The sequence below is a fragment of the Cyanistes caeruleus genome, chromosome 11 (assembly GCF_971803275.1).
Source record: "Cyanistes caeruleus chromosome 11, bCyaCae1.hap1.1, whole genome shotgun sequence".
Lineage (NCBI taxonomy): Eukaryota > Metazoa > Chordata > Aves > Passeriformes > Paridae > Cyanistes > Cyanistes caeruleus.
In genome coordinates, this window is record NC_141711.1 from 12,644,951 (window position 1) to 12,661,713 (window position 16,763).

The 16,763-nt window shown below is 38.6% G+C and overlaps 1 protein-coding gene across 7 annotated transcripts in view; it reads left to right on the forward strand.

Moving 5' to 3' along the window:
- Positions 1–996: 996 nt before the first annotated feature.
- ERC2 (ELKS/RAB6-interacting/CAST family member 2) overlaps positions 997–16,763 on the forward strand; it is a 406,984-nt gene continuing 391,217 nt past the window's right edge. For 4 of the 7 annotated variants that reach the window (XR_015275160.1, XR_015275158.1, XM_086846817.1 and 1 more), the window contains exon 1: positions 997–1,220. The gene's annotated coding sequence lies outside the window, so the exon portion shown is untranslated. Of the gene's footprint in view, positions 1,221–5,351; positions 5,733–16,763 lie in introns of those variants that run through there. The other 3 variants (XR_015275161.1, XR_015275159.1, XR_015275157.1) reach the window with 2 other exon arrangements.

Here is a 16,763-nt window from a genome sequence, read left to right on the forward strand (position 1 = left end):
GTTACATCTCTGCTAGTAATTTAAACAAGTTCTGTGCCACTTCATGGCACAGAAACCGAACCGTTGAATTCTTAGAACAGTCATATTTTGGGCCGGAGAAACTCCCTCTATGCCAGTTCTCAAGCATGTTTTGGAAGTTGACATAAGGTTATGCATATTCTCAACTGGAATTCTTCATGGGAATAAGCTATTTTGGGTGCTGAGAGGGTCCAGAGGCACAAATGAAGATAATGCTAAGCCATTTCTTTTTCATACCTGAGAGTTGTTCTATAAAGATTTAATTGCATGTGCTTACATTGATATAGTTTACATGGCTGGTTCTAAGTGATGAAAATAAATGAGAAGAAGACCATAATCTCTCTTTAGTTCTAGAATTGGTACAATAAGGGGACATAACCTCTTGAAGTCAGATCCTCAAGTAGTGTTTTGCTCAAAGGTGCTCAAAAGTCCTGATATTTTACAATGTCAGGCTAGTAGATGATTGACATAAAAATACTGATAAAATGATATTTTAAAGCCTATATTTAATCTTTCTTCAATTTTAAAGACCAGAAATTAAGTGAAGTAGTCAGAATTGCTTGTGCTATTTGTTATTCCGTGTACCAGCACTGACAATCTCAATGACAAAATGGATATCCAATGGTTATGAGATCTTTTTGTGAGCAAAATGTTGTGTTTCTTGTTAGTCAGTTGGTCATGCAGCTTCTCAACAGAATCCACAATGGGCACAAAAGCAGGGAAGCAGCTGTAGGTTCGTTGTCAGTTTCCAAGCAGCCATACAAGGCTACTGTTTTTAATTATTTTCGCACTGTTCCTGAATTTAGTTGATCTAATAGGGCCCTACTCACTGCAGAAATTTGGTTCCACTGGGGACTGCTGTGGTGGACAGAGCTGAGCCCCCCCAGCTCAGGTAGGTTTGGTCCTGCCCCTGTCCTCCCACCATGTGAATGTGATTAAGGCTTCAGTACTCAGCTGCTCAAAATTGGAAAAGCCTGTGCTGCCAATAAAAGGTTCCCTCAGTGAATAACTGCTCTGTAGTTCTGCTGGGAGAAGGTGATGGACTGGGGGTGATAAATAGTCCTACAATACGAGTGTTTGTGCCTGCCAAGTTTGCTGTAGAGGTTGAGATTGTAAGTAGGGAAGGCAATGTTTTTCCTGCAACTGGAGAATTAGAGAAGAACCTCAGCAGCCTTGAGATGAAGTGCCTCATGTTGACACTTGTAAGTAAAATTTTAGTATCTGGATTTACCTTTCAGGAGTGATGTTGGCATTTGAAAGCTTAATTCTTACTGAAAAATCAGTTGGATTTTAGCTCTGATGTGTCTAAAATGATTAAAAAACCCTGAAATCATCATTTAATACTTTACTAGTCAGCATTCATTTAGCAGTGTTTCTATATAACAGTCACTGTGTATATCCATGTGTACAATAGTACAGTAATACAGTGTTTCCAACCAGGAAAATAAAGGACCATTAATAAAATTTAAAGTGTTAAATGTAATTCAAGATGTTTAAGCTGTATTTGCTGCATACTGTTAGAACTTCCTGGAGTTTGAATTTTCCTAAGAAATATTTTTAACTTTCTGAAATACCTTGTGGAGTTGGTGCAAAAGCCTATTAACAGCCCTGTTTTGAGATGTGGAAGCTGGAGAACTTCTGTGAGATGGATTTTTTTTTAATATTAAATTACTTTAGCATTTTTCTCTATTTGTGACTATGATATTAATGGCATCTGCCAGAGTGGCTTTATTTCTGTCCTGAGTAGATATAAGCTGTGCAGTATACAATAAACTGCTAAATTATGTAATTATAAAGGAGTGTATTTTCTTTGTTTATTTTTTGCTTTATAATACATTAGAGTAGATAACTCAATGGCTTCTTGTGTGTTCAGGTATATTCAAGTAACACTTTTCCATCTCTGGAAGGCATGTGATCATTTAAATTAATAACAAATAAATGATACTAATCATTTTTAAAACCACGATGAGACTTGGGTAATATGTCGTGAGGAAAGCAAAACCAGAATCTTAACATGTAGTGGAAACTATTTTGTAATTCAGTTTGACAGGTATTTGTAGGTGAATATATAAACTCATTAAGAGTTTATATATTCATCAGTCACTGTTGTTATATATTCATAAGTTACTGACTGATGAGTCCACCATCTCTGTGGACTAGACTGGTAGGACCTCATTCTGAAATCAACAGAAAATTTAAATTTATTTCAATTATTTTGTTAGTTTGGAGCTTTTTGTTTCTCTAGGGTCAAGTGCTTACTCGAAATCTGATCACCATATCATGGTAAAGACAATATTTTTTGTTTTTCTGGTTCTGTAACCTTCAGTGTAAATCAAGTAGCACTAGAGAAGCACAGAGGAATAGAGTGGGGTCAGTTTCAATGACTAAAGCTGAAATACATTTTCCTGGGTTTTTAAAGCACACACCTGCAGTTGCTTGCTAGGAATTACGCAGCAGGAACCAAGCTTCTATTTTTATTTCTGTTTTAAAAGAAGTTAAGCAGAAAATAACATCCATTTTCACCAGACTATGAAAGGGAGATAGCTGCTGCTAAAGTCTTCTCACAGGTGAGAAGAAAGAATTGGGAAGGATGAAGGGATGCACAGGAATTTAAGACAGTAAGTAACCATATATATGTTATTTTGAATTATTTATGCGTAGAATAAGTAAACAGAATAGTAATAATAAATGTTTTATACTTTTCTGTTTCCAAAATCAGTATAGCATAGATGGAGGAAAATAAGAGACTTGAAAATCTGTATTTCATATTTACTTGACTTGGTTAGGGCCTTAATGTGGGCTAATTGAAATAAAAAAAAATTGCCATTAATTTCAGTGAGATTTCCACAGCTCCTGATGTGAAAGCAGAAAAAACTCTGAATATGCTGTGTTTTTAAGGTAGAAAACAAATAAACTGAAGTCTGCTAGCCAAAAATCTATTTGAAGATAGAAACTGTTGACAAGTGCAAACATTGTATGTTTATAATATAATATAAATAGTGGTTTAAGTTTTACAACAGACGGCTTTCCTCTAACAGTTTGTCTGAAAGATATGTCTAGTAGTTAATGGAAACCTCTTATAATAAATGAAAGAAAAAAAAAAGTGCTAGTTTCCTGATATGATCTTGCTCTTTTTGTGCTTAATGGCACCCACCTGCATCATGGCACTGAGGACAACACAGATGGCCCTGTGATTAGACTGAAATGAGAGCTTTCATCAGCTGCAAAGAAGTTAGCCTTAAGGACACAATTGTTATTATCCTACCCTGTGGATTTGGATTCCAGCATTGTCTTGAATGTAAGGAATGAATGTTATTGAAGGGTTTGGATTATGTGACCCTGAGGTTCTTTGCATGGATGTTGTTTCTGCTAATACACTAAGTAGATTAGCTGTAAAATTCTGATTACTTTCCCCCCCCTTCTTTTGAGATGCACATTTTTCTAACAAGTCTTTTTGAATACAATTTGGCAAAATATTTTTTCCCCACAAAGCTCTCCAATGGTATTATACATGGTGGGTATAGTCTGTTCTTTGGCACTGGTAATGCTGACAGTCCCCTGCAGAGGGTCTGCTGCTCTGAGATGGGCTGTGATGAACTCTGCTATAAAGTTTATTGAATGACAGCAAGCTTAATTTATTGCAGTATTGTGGCAGCCTTATGGCAGCTTTCTTATTCCTTGGAAAGGCGATTCTTTGGCTACTGCTCCTCTGTCAGGATGCTTCTGGCTTTTGCTGGCTATCACCTCAGTCTTTGCCAGTGAATGAGTCACAAAAAAAAATAAGGCAGGACCTGATGTTCCTTGTCTTTTCATATAGACAGGAATGGTGTGACATGTTGTTTAAAAAACTGTCAGCAGCTGACACCACTTAGAACAAAAGTCCTGTCATCATTAACAGCACCGAGACAGAACTGGATTTTGCAATATTGAGACAGGTCTGTAGGAGATTCTTATTTCATACTGAATCCAAATTAAGGGCTAAGCTGAAAATGGCCACTTCTTGTGCTCTGAAGCGTTCACTGTAGTGACCCACATTTTGTAGTGCTTATCCATTTTCTTACAGATGCAGGCTTGCTAACTTTTGAGGAATACTTTGTTTGCTTTTCAGATCAAGTGAAATTGTTTGTATACAAAACCGTGTCCCTTGTCAATTTCTCCAGGAACAGATTTTCTCTGTCCATATTTTTCATGGGTTTGAAACTATTTGAACAGAAATGTCTTCAAATAAGTATGCAGGTTTAAAAGCAATTGAAGTTTGCATTTTAATAATGGTTATTCCATTACTTTGAACTCAGAAAAAGTATTTGCCCTCTATTGCAATTTATAGCTAAGGTAGGTGGGTACTGTTAAGAGTGTGTCCCTTTCCTGGGGGAAATACAAACCTGCTGGGAATGGTATTCTAGCATCTCCAAATAAATATCTGTGACAGCCAATTATTTCAACTGGCTTTGGATAATTCAGATGCAGTAATAAAAGGATTATGCTAATTTTAAACATGATTGGTTGAAATCAATTTGATTTGGCATAGTTTTTAAGAGTAATTCCATAAAAGTTCTTTTCAATAATTAATAGGGGCATTTATAGGTGAATATGTAAGCAAGAGAGAAATAGAAATTATATTAAAGCAACTGCAGATCTGAAGTGGTTCTTAAAATCAGTGTGACTGCAATGAGATCAAGAGGAGACACATAAAATGTTCGTGAAATTTTGTGCAGCGTAAGGTATGAAGGTCCACTGAAGCTAAAGCCTGAAGGTGATCACTTGCAATTGTATACAAAGTGATTAAACTAAAAAAAAGAAATAAAAATTGAGAGGAGGGAAAAACAGAAGAGGAACAAATCCTCTGTTCTTAGGATTGAGAAGCCAGTGGTGTTGATAGACGTTTTCTCACTCTACTTAATAAAAAACAATAAAATCTCAGGAATAATTTTAATGCGGTTTGCAGTTTTCTTATGGAAAAGGCTTTCAGGCTTAGCATTGAAGCTAATCTGTCGTGGTTTGGTTTTTTTTTCCCCTGCATACTGCTTTTGAGAAAAATACAAATAAATTTGCATGTCATCCTAACTTCTTTTACACTTAAGCCAAAACACAGATTCAGATTTCTGGGTTTTTTTCTGTTTCTGTAAATGCACGCATATAGCAATGGATTTTTAGCCATCATGTTCTGAAGCACCTACCTTTGAACATCTCTGGCCTTTGGTGAACAGCGGCGAGAAAGCAATTTAGGCTCGGCAGTTTTACGCAGCCATAGGTGTATTTTTAGGCTGTTTGACAGTGAGTAACACACTTGCAGCCGTTCTCGGGGTGGGGACTGGAAGCCGCGGTGAATGGACAGACAGACAGACAGACGCTCGCAGGAATCACGGGCTGCGCTGCGTGTGCTGCTGCTGCTGCTGCTGCCCCCGGCGGCTCCGAGCCGCGCCGCTGGAGCCCCGGCTCCTCGGGAATGCTGGGAATGTTGAGTCAGGGACTGGCAAGCCAGACAGCCGGGCTCGCAGCTGACTGAGGGAGACTCGCTGAGGGACGGAAAGACGAGGGACAGGGGCACACGAGCCTCCCCGACCGCAGCAGGTTCCTGCTGGTCAGCCCCTCGCGGCTGCTCCGCGGCTCCGGCTCTCCCTGCCGCCTCCTTCCTCCGCGCAAATGGGATGCCAGCTAAACGTGATGTTGTAAAATCCATGTGAGGACGAAAGGCAGATGCAATGATTTGAAAGGTGAGAAGCTTAAGCAAGAATATGGCTGAGATACATGACTGTAAATTTACTGTGATTAAGGAAATGCTGTATGTTGCTTTTTAGAACTGTCTGGTAGCTGAATCTGGAGATGAATTTGCAAAATAATAGGCTTTTTATATCGCTTTGGAAATACATTGTAATAAATGGGACCAAGTGCATATCTTATTCTGGTAACAGAGTGCCTCTCCCTACAGAATCGTCAACCAGAAACCTCTTTCAATTTCTATTAAAAGCAGCCATAGGACTCCAATGTTTTTTTTTTTTTTTTCTTTTTATGCCTAGTGTTTAAAAATATTGTTGTTGTTATAGTTTTCTAGGATAGATTTGATGAGCTTTGGAAATTCCTAGCTTTATGCCTAAATAATGGATAATGTTTGGTGTTTTAAAAACCGTGTCAGGAAAAAGGTGAGAGATTTCTGTTCCCTTCTGGTGGCTGGGAAATGGAAACAGACGCTAACAGGATATTTTTTTTTCAGTTATATAATTAATGAATACTTACTAGGGTCCCTCCTTTATGATGCTTGGTTTAATATCTTTTAAAGAAAATATCATTTTAGGCTGGACAAGTGATGGATGTGATGCATGTGATGAAATCCACGCCTTACCTCACCAAGGATACATATATATTTTTCTGGGAGCACTATAGTAGTAATTTGATGGAGAAGGATTTTTTTTTTTTTATTTTTTTATTAGTGTGTGATTGATTTCTAGGCGACTACCTGCTAAGCCTCGTGATGGATGGATGGGAATCTACTCCCTTAGAGGCGAATTGCTCTTTCCCTGGTGATGGACAGGCCGGCCGACCACTGGCATTGGCAGATACCAGCTCGTTGCACACGAGCGTGGCCAATAAGTGCAGCCAAGGGGAGGGCAAATCCTACTTGCCAGGGTTAGTTTTCTGGTCGGCTTCCTAAATCACTGGTTTCACTTAACTGTTGTCCGTTTGCGATTTGTTTTTATTTCCATCCTCGAACCCCCAGCCCCACGTGCGTGTCCAGGGCGGCCGCCTCGATCGCGGCCCCTTCCCCGCAGCCGCGCCGGGCGCAGGCCCCGCTCCCGCTCCCCCTCCTCGGAGGGCGGGGAAGGGAGGGAGGTTCCCCTCTATCAAGTCGCTTCGCCCCTGGCCCTTGGTTTCCCGGTGGCCAAGCCGAGGACGGAGCAGCTCCCCCGTGTCCGCCCTGCCCTGAGGGGAGATGCTGGAGATGCGCTGCTGCTCTCCTGCTTTCTTTCCTCCCCCCGGAATCGCAGAGCTCCGCAGCCTGGATTGGGGGCGCGGGGGGAGCGCTCCTGTGGCCCTTCCCCAGCCCCGGTGGGGGCGAAGCATCGGGGACTGTCCTCCCAACCTTCCCGCTCGGCAGCGAGGGCTGAGGGAGCCCTGCCGGCCTGGCTCCCCGCGGGCCGCTGTGTCAGGGCTGCACGTCCCCACAGGGACCCCGGAGCCGTCCCTCTGCCGGGGCGACTTCCTTGGACTCTCCCCATGGAAGGGAGGGGGATGGCGAACGCTCCTACAGCTCAAGTGAAGGAAACACCAGCCATAACACCCCAGCAGCAGCAGAGCTCCCTCAGCCGCAGTCCCCTCACGGTCGCATCTGCCTGAGCAGTGCATTCCTCGTTTGTTCCTTTCACCCCGAATGGGAGGGGAGGAGGAGAAGGGCCCTTTTTTTTCAGGGTCTACTACTGCACACTCAGTGTGTAGTGGCATATCCAATTCCCTTAAGGAATATGTTTCTGTGGGAAAAGCTTTCTTAGTTTCTCGATGGAAGAAACTTACAGTCCAAGCCTTGGCATCGTGGGGCGGGTACCCAGGCTGTGTTAAGGGCTGTGTGTGAAGGTAACTCTGCATCTCAGTGCCTTAAAGGAGGCATTTTTACTACTGTGACTTTTGTTTGAAAGCTCTTTGTAAAATGGCTTTCAAAAACATCAAGGTGAGTTAGCATTTTCACTTCTAGAGGAATCTGGGAGGAAGGAGAGGCTTTCTGTCCAGTGAGTGAAGGAACCATAATTTCTTCTTCCCAAGGTTTATTGAGATATGGACAGTCCCTGGGGTTTATGGCTGTCCAGCTCAGGTTGAAATGACATGTTTGAGCTGTGGAGAAGTCCCGTGCTGTGTTTTATGTGCACACCCAGGGTGGGGTAGATCTTCCAGTTAGGAATAGAGAAATTCCTTGTTCAGTGTTTGGGTGCCTTATTATACTCATTATCCTTGCTCTTGTGGTTTGCCAGCATTTGGAGGAGACCAATCTAACCACCTCTTATCCTGTGGGTGGTTCTTCAACTCCTCTAATCTACGGGTGGTCAGTTTCTGGTGGACGGTAGTGTGAGCTCCATTGTCCATGTCGGTCCCTCTGGCTATTCCTTGCCTGCTCTGAAGGCTGTAGAAAGGTGTAGGCTGTATTCTTAGCAGCCAAATACCAAAATAACACATTCAACCATTTCAGAATGGCAAATACATGTGGTACTTAGAGAATTATCTGTTCAGCATGTATGTTTTTGTGTAAGCATGCTCAAGGTGATATTTTTTTCTTTTGCTATAGAAAGATGATTGTTACTGACCTTTGAAGGATGACTAAGAAAAAAGAGTGGGTTTTTAACCCCTCAAAGAGGGTGAGGCAACCAGCCTGTGTATCACTTCCAAAGACAACATATGTTACCCCACCTGTATCTCTTAGTGTGTTTGTTATATTTTTATCCACTATGATGATTTGTTATAATCTCTGTTTAATTTAGATTTTAATGCCTGGGATGTATATATGGAGGATCTTAGATCCATCTAGGAAATATTACTCTGATGCTTTTTTTTTTAAAAAAAAAATTGTGACTCCTTATCTGTGATATTTGTTTGGTTTAGGATTGTGTTAAAATAATTTTGTGCTTTAAGTTTTAATTTTTGAATGACCTCATATGTACTTAGCAATGATGAGCTTGCTGCAATTTATTTATATTTTGCAACACTAACTCTGGCTTATATTTTCTACTAAGTCCTGGCAAAAGGGTAAGAGCTTTTTGAAAGTAAAATGACTTTATAATTTCTTTTTGAGGATCACAGCTGAAACTAAATTCTGAAAATGAGCTGTGTAGTGCTGCTTTTGAGTGATACTTTCACATTAAGAAAATACAAAGACATATCAGCACATATCAGTTAAATTTTTTTCTGGAGCATTTTGGTTTTAGTCACTTTTTAAAGACGTGAAGTATTTTATAGAAAGAAACAATCTTTTATAGTCTTTCTGAAATCAAGTGAGATGGATTTATGTTGGTTTGTTACTGCTTGTATGTAAGATGGGAAAAAAAACAAACAATTTCTTTGGAAAGCAGCAGTTGACTACTTGTGGCAGTCCAAGGAGGGTTCTGAGCATGGATATCCAATGCTTGTATGAGGAAATTAAGTGTCTGATGAATTAGCATTGTGGAATTTAAATTTTGTTGCTGCTTGGTGGTTGATTTCAGGGATTTTTTATGATTTATTTAGTTATAGTGACTTTTAGATTCCCAGCTTTGGAATATCCTAAGTAGTCATGTTTTGTTTTGAAGTAATGGCAACAATTAGGAAACACATCTCCTTTCAGTCTGTCAGGTGCTGAGCTCTGTCAAAGGAGAGAGGAGGAGCTGAGATGTTCTAGCTCTTCTCTGGGTAAGGCTCCATTACTGCTACACCATTTCTGTTCATGGAAACTTGGAATTCCTTCATGATAATAGAAATGTGGACTTTGCAATGGACAGGTTATGTGTTGTCTCTTTAAAATGAGAATAATGGGGAAGATATGTAGAGCTGGAATTTCTGTGCTTTTAGGAAAGCAGAAAGAATGTGTCTTAAGAAGGTGTATGTCAGTTTCAAGTTGTGATTGGATGTGTGGGAGTCTTTAACATTTTGGATGTTTAGCAAAGCTGGAGCTTTTCTGTGGAATCTTAAGGTTTTTGAAAGGCAATACTTGCTTTCTAGATTATTTTAAATACTCATTCTAAGGCAGTCTTGCAGACTGGCATTCACTGGAAATGTTTCAGACTAGTTACCTTATGTTCAGACTAGTCACTTATGTGGCTTTCTTAATGACCAATGCATGTTTTATTTGGTTAAAATACCTGACTTTCAGTAAATACTCTTCAATATTTTTTTAATACTTCCAGCTGTTTGTCCTGTGCATTATCCTATTCCTCTAACTGAAGATGCAGTGCAGATGTAGACTCTAGCAGCTAAATTCTACAAAAATTGAAAATTGAAAGATTTTGGAAGTGATTTAACTCTAAATTCTATCTCATTGTATAAGTGTATACATATAAGTGTATATATATTGTGGGACATTGAATGGAGTAAAAGGATTGATGAAAGTGGTGTATATATATAAATATATATTGTATAGGTACATGTGGAAATGATGTGCTGTAGTTTCCAGAAGTACTGTGGAGTTGGGGTGGGAAGCCACCAGAGAAAGCAGTATCTATAGTGATTGCTTAGTTGGGTATAATGTGCAATTTATTTTGAAGGAAGTGAAAGAAATGTAACAAAAATCTCTGCCATTTCTGAATTTAGTCCAAAAGTGAATTTTGCACAGAGTATTGGTAAAGTGTGGGTCAGTTTCCCTCCAAGTGAATAACTCAGATCACTCAGGATGTTGAGTAATGGGACATAGTCTTCTCCATACATTGAGAGGTTTACAGAACATATCTTGGCTTCTTCATTCCAATTCCTTATGGAGGTTTAATGTCTGTACTTGTGGTTACAGTGTTTGGTGTTTGGATCGTTTCATTGCAAGACTTGGAGGCCACAGTATTTGAATTCTTGGGATCTGGTTTTATTTTGTGCAATAGGAGTTGAGTCCTGCTAGAAATTTTGCTGATGCCCCTTCAGTTTTCAGTGTTATCTAAACCCTTTTCATGGTTAGTAAAATTAATTTACCGGTAAGCTGCTTAGATATATATTTCATTACCTCTTGGCACATGCAGTGTTTGAATTATTTAATTACTTTATAAAACAGCACAGGTCTGTGTTATTTCTGTGATGGTGAGGGTTTTGACTTAAGGTTTTCTGTAGTGTATTCTTTTCCTCAAAATGTATTGCTGAAATACGCTTCTTACCACTTATGTTCTTTGAACAATTCAGATTAGTGGACAAATATGATCTGGTAAATAAAGCACAGTTCTTTTTGTTGACCTACATCCAATAATAGTGGAAGAAATGGGTACTCTCAGGGGCTTCTCTGGAAGACAGTTTGCTGTGTAAAGCAAGTTTATTTTTGATGGCTGAGTCTTGGCAGTCATGATGTACCTCAGCTTTCATTTATAGACCTCATTTGAAATCTGCTCAACCCATTTGTTTTTCCTTAAGGAAACAGTTACAGTAACATCTGTCATCAACTTCAAATGTTAAGTCAGATGCCTGTGAGGACTTATAAATTGCACTTGTGAACTGGTGTGATTGTGCTTAGCTGAGTGTGAGCCCAAAGGGGGCAGATTGGGCTGTGCTGTGAAGGTAGGAGCCAGCCATCAAGCGCTTGGGGAACTCTTCAACTCTTTTGGTGAATAAATAAATAAATAAAAAGGCAATTCCTGAAGTGCAATGTCTTCTAATGGTTCCAGGATGCTGATTCTATGATGAATTGAAAGCTAATCTGCTAAATCACTTGCATCACTTACAGAGCCTGTAAGTTCCTTGGACAGTTTTGATCTGATGTGGCTGAAGCACAGCCAGTTTTTCTTTGGCATGGTACTGAAAAGTGCATACTCCTGTATCTGAGCAAAGAGAACAGAGGAGAGATGTTCTACAGGTTTTTGTGATGGTTTCAGAGCATGCTGAATACACAAATATGCATCTTGTTTTGCAGTTTGAGTAGGCATTTTACTATTCTAGAATCAAATAAATGTAAGATGCAGGATGGATATTTAGGCTTGCTAAATATCCCAGTATTTAAGTATTCTAAGAAACTGCTGGAGGCTGCACAGGTAGTCTTAATAGCTGATTCTATGACTATTTTGTTGCCTTTTTAATGGAATGGAAGCTTTGTAGCAAAAAAAAAAGAAAAATATGGCTTTATCTTGCAAATGTGTAAGCCCATGTTTAGTAACATTCCTGGGAGTAGTCTTAGTGAATTCAATTTAAAGTACTCCATTGTGTGGGAGTCTCTCTGTTGGTTTCTAAAACATTAAGTTATAAATGCATCTTATGACACAATTTCAAATGACAGAATATTTTTAAGCATACTTAATGTGAAAATAGACAAATTTACACATCTAACCACAAACTCAATTTCCTCTTACACTATTTTCAGTTCTTAGATTATTTTACTAAAATTAATGTAGTCTTCAATATCCATTTTATATATATATATTACCAGCTGAACAGACTTCTGTTTCAAAGAATTGGTATAAATGATGACAGTATAGGAATGTCAGAAAAAGTCCAGTCTTTCAGATTTTTCCTAGAAAACTTTTAGGTTTTCTTAAATCATGCTTATTTTTAAGCTATACCTTCTCAAGAGGTAGTTCAGTCTAAAACTGTTTCTGTAAATTATTTAGTCATTCAACTTAGGTAAATGCTGACAAAAGCAAAGCATAACTGTGCTAATAATTAGATGTAACTTTCAAGTAATCCTGAGAAATTCTGTACACTTTTAAATTTTAATATTTTTCCCCAAAGGAGACTATTTTAACAAAAAAAAAATCAAGGCATATGGTTGTTGTTGTTTTTATTTAATAGTCATTAAATGAAAAGTACTGTTTGCCTGGCTTACCTTGTGCCTTAGAATAATCCTCCACAAAATACTGGTGTTTGTAAATGCAGGCTTGCATTGATAAATGAGAGTTCTTATTGAGAAGGGAATAAAAGGCAAGTGATTAACAATGGCAGGATGGAAGGCGTGATGAATACAGACTAGGATGCAGAATTTAGCACACAGGACACCTGCATACCTGCAAGGACTGAAATGTTAGGAAATATTTTTCTGGAAAACCAAAAGCTTGCCAGGCCTTTAGAAATATCTGTGTACCCTGGGAAGGTCATTGTGGTGCAGGGAAGCTGAGAACCAAAAAACTGAAGAGGGACAAGCAGTGTTTTGGAATTTGTTTTTTTGTCCCTTGTTGCTTGTGATTCACACCATCCACCCTCCCACCCATCAATAAAAAATAGAATCCCAATGTTAAGAGCTGCATAGAGCAGATGGGCAGCAAAGCAATGACACAGGGAGTGTGGGACTGGAAGCTTCAGGCAGTTAAAACTGAGGTGTTTTAGTGTTTTACCCTGCACCTCTGAAACTGCTGTTGGTGCTTGTGCTTCATACTTTTAACAAAGGGTAGCACTAAACGTCCCTGCTTCTGTGGAGTTATATCAGAAGGGACTGGAGAGTGAGGAATGCTCAGCACTGGCAGATAACTTGTACAGACTGTACATGGTAGTGTTTACCCAGTGTTTACCCAAATTTGGCATATATATTTGCCCTATAGCTTTTTATAAAGATAGTGTGTTCTCTGGCATAACAATTAAAATTAGATGTGTTGGTTCTGCCCTTGCTTGGCTACAGGAGCCTTTTTTTTTTTTTGATGATCCATTTTCAGGTCTTTAATGTTTTATGCAACATCAGAAAAGTAAAATGAAACAAATTTGAAATTTCTCACCTCTCAAGCACCTTAGAAACCCCAGGAAGACTTGCAATACGCTGGACTGCAGGAAATAATTGTTTCACTGGAAGTGTTAGAGATGAAACGTTAAGAATTGGAGTTTGAGCAACAGAGACCTAACTTAAAAGTTAGAAAAAAATGGAGGAGTCAGCTGAAGGAGTTTAAATACTACTTTATAGTATTTAAAGCCTATTTCTAACTATTATGATGTTTTAAGACAATTGCAATGTCTCAAACATTGTAATAAAGAGTAAAATGCTTTGAGAGAAATGCACGTCTCTTGAACACTAAACTTGTCTTAAACCATGAAACTTTTATAAAAGAGTTAAAAAGGTATTGTTGACCCTTCATTGAAGTAATATAGTTGACAATCCTGATAATGGTGTCAGAACTGCTTGCTTTTCAAGATTTTTAATATGGCATTTTGAGCAAATATTTCAATTGGTGGAGTTTTCTGATTGTGTGACAAGTATTCATTGCTGTCACTGCACCTGACAGCTTTATTTATCATATATATCATTAGATGCATATTGAGCAGCCACTCCTACTTTTGCCTTCATATTTTCTTCTTAAATTAATGTCTGTTAACTAGTGAAAAGAAATTTACTGTGCAGACTGTAGTGAAAGGTAAATTGACATAAGAAATGCAGATTCAGGACGTTGTAAGGAACCTAAATGAAAATGTTGCTTTTGAAGTTGTCATGTAAGCTTTGCTTTTCAAACTTGTGAGAAATAGTAGAGTAGCAGGAAGAAAGGGATTATTTTCTTTTTTGGATTAAAAGAAGGTGGGGGAGAAGAAGTAACTTGGTCAGCCTGGTAAGTAGGAAAAGAGTACTTTGTTCTTTCAATAGAAACAATGCTGGTCTTGTAGTAACACCATATGAAGAGCATTGTATTTATCCTTTTTTTTTTTTTTTTTTACTTTATTAAGAGAAAACATGCCTGGCTACTTATTCAGATTAATGAAGAAAGGGAGGATATCTCTACAACAGATTTGGATTCTCTGTATCTAGTCTGTATCAGTTTGCTGGCTTTTTTTTTTTTTCTTTTGCATCAGTGCAGATAATAAAAACATGTAAAGAAAATAATTTTTGTACTGTGAGAATGTACTGTGTCACCAGGAAAGCAGTAGAAAACCTAGGTAAACCAAAAGAAAGTGCTAGAAATATTTCTGACTTAGTCATTACTTTTAATACACATATGTTCCTGGTCTTCTGTGTACAGAGATGTTTTTATTGTGATAAGAGTATTTAAAAGATTTTATCAAACTAAAGAAATCATGATTGTTTCCTAGGACATGTTTTTATGGAACAGATCTTTTTCTGTGAATCTCCTTCTTTTTGTGGTGCCTCAAAGTGCAGTCCTGGCAGAGAAAATAGTACTATTGTGTTCTATATCACCTCTTTTTTTTTTTTTTTTTCTGTTTTGGTTTATATGTGGGGAGCTGTGTTGTACTGAACAGTTTTAGACAGTTTGGAATCAGATTAATTTCTGCACCTTACTGTCACCATATATTTTTTGGGGAGGTTAACTCTAAAGAAGAGGTTTCCTTAAAGCTTTTGGTACTTTTACAAATGTCTGAGCTCTTGGCTCAATGTTAATATTGGCAAGTAGTTGTGCAAAGCTATTAAGTATTTGGCTGATACCCAAACTTCCTGCTGACTAGGTGTTTCAGGCCACAGGAGGGGACACTGAAAGCCTAAATCATCCTTCAGCATGTAAGAGTGTGTAACCAGTGAAAATCAGAACTTACTGGGTACTGTGTATAGTATTTCAAGGAAACTCTGTAATTATGTTAAATGTAGAAGTAAGGATTTGGAAACTAAACTGAGTGAGATCTTCTAGTAGCATCACATTAGAACTCTATGCTCCAGGTTTCTATGAAAATAGAATGCTAAAAGACAAATGTGGTGAGTTGTCAGACTTTAGCCACATGGGTAATGTGAACCCATGATGTTGCTGTCTGCAGGTGATCTGGTGGGGAAGGAATGTGGAAAATAAGGCAAGCTGAAGTTGGAATGGGCATCAAGAGGGACTTCGGCATGAATAGTATTACATTTGCTTGGTTTTCAAGGCTGATGAGAGCATGGGGCAAAGTGTCTGGTGCCTGCTCTCCTTTCCCCAGCTGAGAAATGCATGCTTAGTTTTATGGATCTAAAAGGATCCATGTAAAACAGAGCTTTGTTCGCAAAGCAGAATAATAGACTCGTGATTATAACGGTATATTTTACATCATGTACATTAAAGGCATTTCTATAAAATAAGAAAGTATTGAGCCAAGTAGGTGGGCATCTAAGTGGGTCTGCAGACTGTCCCTACCAGACTGAACAAAGCTGGGTGACTTTTTTTTCCTCAGAGAAGCTTTTAGGGGGATATGACTTTTGTGACTCCTTTGTCCTGGTTACTGCAACAGCTTGGGTAAAAATTATTACTTGAGACTACTAGTATTCCTTCCTCCCTGTCCAATTAAAATAGCAATATAAAATAAATTTATCTTTCAAAATAAAATTGTTTATATCTCACCTGTCCACTCGAACTTCAACTAGAATGGTTCTGTCAGCTGGTTCTGTGGGAAGATGGGATCTCTCCTCTCTCTTTTTCTTCAGGCAGTAGATGATGATCTGTGTGGCAATTGTTTAGGTCCTGAGGCTGATATTGCTTCTTCATATCTCCAATTCCTGATGTGTTGAGACACACAGTAAATCTTCCTGAAGCTAGGAAGGCTCCATGTATAAGCAGTAAAGAGCAGAAAATGATGTAGGTGACTTTCTCCCCTCTTTCATAAAGCAATGGTGTATGGCTGCTACTGTCTCACAGCCTTAAAGGAAGGCTCCAGTTTTATCCTGAAGAAGTACACGTGTTGAAAAAGCATATTTTCATGTGCTTGCCTTTTTCTGAGGTGTTTGCAGGAAAGCCAGTCTGTATAATTCAGGTTGCAGAAAGTAACAAATTGCAAATGAAAATGGAGAAACTCTTAAGAATTTCTTTAAGTCAGGGTTTTCATATTTTGGTCTGTGAGCTGTCCTTAGTAGCCCATTAAAATAATAAAATCAAGCATATCATCAATGTGTTTGTGTATACAACACAGAGGTCTCTCTTTTGATTAGAATACTTCTGGGGGGAAATAAATTGAAAATGCTGTGGCAGTAATACCACTTTGGTTGGTAGTGTTTTGCTTCTCTTTTTCTGTTGCTTTCAGAATTTTCACAAGCTTTTGGAAGTTACAATGTTCAGTCAGCATTTGAACATTATTAATGAAGTTTAGTGAGAAGTTAGCCTCCATTTGGATAAGGAATGAGGATCCTTTTTTCAGTAGAGCTCAATGGTAGGCACTGGAGTGCCAAGCAAGATAAGTGCTCTCTGATATGAGATAAGGACTTCTAAAACCTCACACAAGTTGAG